Source organism: Myxocyprinus asiaticus, chromosome 14 (genome assembly GCF_019703515.2).
Source record: "Myxocyprinus asiaticus isolate MX2 ecotype Aquarium Trade chromosome 14, UBuf_Myxa_2, whole genome shotgun sequence".
NCBI classification, from domain to species: domain Eukaryota; kingdom Metazoa; phylum Chordata; class Actinopteri; order Cypriniformes; family Catostomidae; genus Myxocyprinus; species Myxocyprinus asiaticus.
The window spans coordinates 5,116,081-5,121,018 of NC_059357.1; the positions used below are offsets into that span (position 1 = coordinate 5,116,081).

At 37.7% G+C, this 4,938-nt stretch overlaps 1 protein-coding gene across 3 annotated transcripts in view; it reads left to right on the top strand.

Annotated features, from left to right (window-relative positions):
* The window catches only part of LOC127451746 (nuclear factor interleukin-3-regulated protein-like), a 4,526-nt gene extending 4,082 nt beyond the window's left edge, over positions 1–444 (top strand). For all 3 annotated transcript variants that reach the window (XM_051716656.1, XM_051716655.1, XM_051716657.1), the window contains exon 2: positions 1–444. This exon is cut by the window's left edge and continues 1,750 nt beyond it. The gene's annotated coding sequence lies outside the window, so the exon portion shown is untranslated.
* The last annotated feature ends 4,494 nt before the right edge of the window (positions 445–4,938 follow it).

Sequence of the window (4,938 nt, forward strand, 5' to 3'; positions counted from 1 at the left end):
ACTACTGTTTCATTTTTAAAGACTTATCAGTTCACAAGATGTGATATGTGCAGTTTTTACACTGTAATATTTCTTCTGCAACTCAATTTGTTTGATGCACTTGGATCATTTTTGTGCAACATATGCCACAGACTAACACAAAACAAGCAACACCAGAGGGCAAAAAACCTTGCATCTGTTAACATCATATGGTTTATTCTAAGTGGCAGTTTTCCTTGAAATAATTTGGTTTATTATCACCACCATGAACCAGTAGCAACACAGCACAGGACTGCATTATTCATTTCCATTCAGATCACTGCCGTTGTCCAGTCAAGGATCATATCTGAAAGACAAACACTGTTATTTGCATTTTGATGGTGGAATTTCTGTTGTCTTGTGAGTTCTCATGTATTTGTACAGTAAATATACATAATGTTTGTGTGAATAAATCTTTGAACAGCATTGGTTTGCCTCAGTTATTATTAGAATAGATTCATACATGCACACGTGTATCTTTAATATAGTGTTTTTAGTTAATTGTCTTGAAAAACCACCAGTACCTTTCACATAACAGTGGTTTGACAAGTAATATTCTTTCCAAACACTGCATTCTCTCACATTAAAATTTGAAACTCATCCTAGAATTAGGCTAAAAACCTATAATCATCCAGATGGAGAGGTCTGCATTGTTAATGCAATGTATTACTCTGTACTGCTTTGTATACAAGTTTTAACAGCCATAAGCAAAGCAAATTCAGATGTTTTTTATGAGAGTGCAAAACTGTATGGGGAATTCCTAGGGAGAATTGTTATGTAAGAGTTAAGGGGCCTTGAGATACGTTACTAAAAAGATTGTTGGGTAAAAATGCAGACGTGATCTGTTAATATAATTGAAACCATCAAAAATCAATTCTCCAGTAAAAGCACTGTTGCTTTGTGAAACTACTTAACACTAAGGTGAGGTCAATGACACATGAAATAGCTTGTGTTATTATAATTATATAGTATTATAATAATTACACATAAAATCACTTACAGTAAATAGATAAAGTAAATTAAAATACAGTGAATCAGAGTCAACTTGAGGTACTCAGAACAATTTGTGCTTGCAGATTAAAGATCTCATTTAATTTTAATAGAACAAGCTCTGCACAACTGCTTTGAATGTACTTGCATTAATGATAGAGAACATAAAAGTAAATCCAAAACAGCGAGGATGTTTGTCTATAACTCAGTTACATTTCATACATTTCAAGTCATTTTTATTTGTATAGCGCTTTTATGTATTAAATGTATTACATTTAAGCATAAATGCATTATGTATTATGCATTTATGCATTACTATTCAATGTAATACACTGCATGTACTGTTTGTACCAAAACGTCAAATAATCTAGATTTGTTGTGCTTATGCAAGCATAACCCACAAGAGGGCAACAAATATGTATGTTTAGAATATTTTTTGTCTCAGCCTATGAACACTTGTGATCCACATTGATAATTTTAACCAAATTGAATGACACTCATAGATTTAATCTGCTACTTGTGATTCCAGATCAGATTAAACCTTGATATTTCCATATTCCCTGTACACACTGAATAAACATCTCAAACAAATATAGGCTAAAATCCATTGAGTACTTTACCTCCCTTGGGCTCTCTGGTGACGTAAATTGATAAAAATAGCTGTAAGATTCTATTCATAGAGTTAAACTTTAAAGCAGGACACACAGATTTTATTGAGCTGCAAATGCCCTCTCCACTAAATGCCTTTTAGCATTTATGGCTCAGCCAAACAATCTGTTGTAATGATGCTGCTGAGGACTTCCTTGACACTCCAGTACAACTGTAGGCCACTGACCCCTGGTTGATCTTCATCACTATGCCATTCAATGGGAGGCTAGCCATGACATTGGGTCGGTTGCGTGACGGTTGCCATGGGAACCTCCTTTCAGACCATGCTGGTCATGGTGGGATTGGGGGATGAAGGCAAGAAGACATGGGGGAAGGGAAAGTGTGCCACTAAGTTCAAGGTCAACGTCACAATAAAAGTGTTTGAGACTTCTATAATTGAGGGGAAAGGAAACATGTGGGCACATGGGGAAAATATCAATTTTTCCTGTTAATCATTTATTTAAAAGAGGAAAAGGTATCTAAATATGGAGCGAGTCCAGTCAATTAAACAAATTAAATAAACCCCTAAAAAATCATCTGAGGTGGCTTCAATAACATACTCTTATGGACTCTTATGGGAAAAGCTACATCTAGAGGGTTGGCACCAGAGACTATTTGGCAGAGACGGGCCACTTCTTTTAAAATTAATGGGAGAAGCAACGGGCACAACAGTCAACGGATGAAGCGTCCCGCTTTACAGGTAAAAGAGCCAATCACCTTTTAGATACAGACATCGCCTGTCAATCAACTTGATAACACGCATGGAAAACTGTTTTTTTTACAAATGTATGCAGTGTTGGGCAAGCTACTCAAAAAATGTAGCTAGCTAAGCTACCAACTACTCAACAGAAAAATTGTTAAGCTAAGCTAAAAAGCTACACTTCAGAAAAAGTAGCAAGTTACACTACAAGCTACACGCCAAAAGTAGCTTGCTACATTTAAGCTACTTCATTTTTTACAACCGCAGATGCACAGAGCATACTGTCATAGACAAAGCACCTAAAAGACATATTCACATGACGTTTATCAAAGCCATGATATAATATATTACAGTTTAGTGCAATACAGTATACAAGTATACAGTAGGTGCAATAAAAACTCTGCGCACATACAGTATACTATTCATCTTATCGTGCAGTTCTGTGTCTAGCTGTTGTATTTCTGTATGTACTGTACTGGAAGCTTTTGATAAGAGCCCAAATTCCTTGTGTGTGTGTGTGTGTGTGTGTGTGTGTGTGTGTGTGTGTGTGTGTGTGTGTGTGTGTGTGTGTGTGTGAGAGAGAGAGAGAGAGAGAGAGAGAGAGCGCACATCTGGGCAATGACAATGTGATTTCTGATGGTGTCAGTTGGTAATGCCATGGTACTTTTATATACAATTACCATATTTATGCATCATTCTATAGTTGCATGGTGCTTCAAAGTACTTCAAAGAATGCCATGTTACTACCATGGTAAACTGATATATGATTACCATATTCAAATACTATTTTATTAACATGTTGCTCCCAGGTAATGGTACATGTCCAAAAAACATGGTAATGTCATGGTACTTTTTAAAGTGTTTTCATGTAGGCTAATAAGTTTTTTGATACTCTTTTGGTTGGAAAATGTCTTTACCTGCAGAAGTAATTCACAAGCTGCACATGTATTGACTTTCTTCATCACTGGCAAATGATAGGATGTATTTGCAGGTTTGGTTTCCATTGACTGTTTGTAGATCCACTGCAACCAGCGTTATCTTTATTTGCCATGTTATAAAATATTCCACGAGCTTGTGACAAGTGAGAGCGCGCACCAAATTATTCAGCAGCACGAGTGCAAGCTTTCTGTGACCAATTAATTGTAAAGAACTGACTCAAATGAGCGATTCATTTGTGATCGGACATCTTTAGTTCTGATTCAAAACTGGCATTAGTAAACACCGGGTACAAGGCATGATGTAGTGGTGTAGCTTTTGTCAACGCTACGCCGCTACCTTGTCAAAAATATAACTTGATTTAAAAACTAGCGAATCTACCGTCTCGCTACTCAGAAATGTAGTTAAGCTAATAGCTTCGCAATTTATGATTCCAGTGTTGTCAGATGTTACTGCTGATTTCAAATATATTCTTTGATAGTAGTCTTGACCAACCGTTTTGGAGATTTCGGTCTTTCCCCATTCAAGTATATCAGAGCTGCACTGTCATGACTGGAAATAGCTCCCCGAGACCGTTGCAAAGATGGCCACCAGTGGACTGATTTGCTAGAAAAACTTTGGTTGGCGCTTAAAGGAATATTCTGGGTTCAATGCAAGTTAAGCTTAATTAACAGCATTTGTGGGGTCCTGGGTAGCTCAGCGAGTATTGACGCTGACTACCACCCCTGGAGCCACGAGTTTGAATCCAGGGCTTGCTGACTGACTCCAACCAGGTATCCTAAGCAACAAATTGACCCAGTTGCTAGGGAGGGTAGGGTCACATGGGGTAACATCCTCGTGGTCACGATTAGGGGTTCTCGCTCTCAATGGGGCACGTGGTGAGTTGTGCGTGGATCGCGGAGAGTTGCATGAGCCTCCACATGCGGAGTCTCCGCGGCGTCATGCACAATGAGTCATGTGATAAGATGCACAGATTGATGGTCTCAGAAGCGGAGGCAACTGAGACCTATCCTCCGCCAACCGGATTGAGGTGAGTAACCGCGCCACCACGAGGACCTACTAAGTAGTGGGAATTGCGCATTCCAAATTGGGAGAAAAGGGGATAAAAAAATAAATAAAATAAAATAAAATTAACAGCATTTGTGGCATAATGTTGATTAGCACAAAAATCTGTTTCGACTTATCCCTCCTATTCTTTAAAACAAAAAAACACTTACAGTGAGGCACAATGGAAGTGAATGGGGCCAATCCGTAAACGCTAAAATACTCACTGTTTCAAAAGTATTGACATAAAATGTAAACAAAATGCATGTTCACATGATTTCTGTGTGATCACTTACTAACCTTTGCTGTGTAAAGTTAAAGCCAATTTTACAACTTCGTTGCCATGATGATGTAATGTCAACAAACCTTAAAACGACTGTACAAATGACAATTTAAACAACTTTCCAGCTAAAGTAATACATGAGTTTTAACAGAGAAATTAATGTAAGTGCTTTTATAAAATTGCAAGCTTCACATTTCTCCCTGTAAACCCTCCAAAATTTGGCCCCATTCACTTCCATTGTAAGTGCCTCACTGTAACCTCGATTTTCGCAACGAAGAAACGAAGGGACGATTCGAAATTGATTTTTGTGGTAATCAAC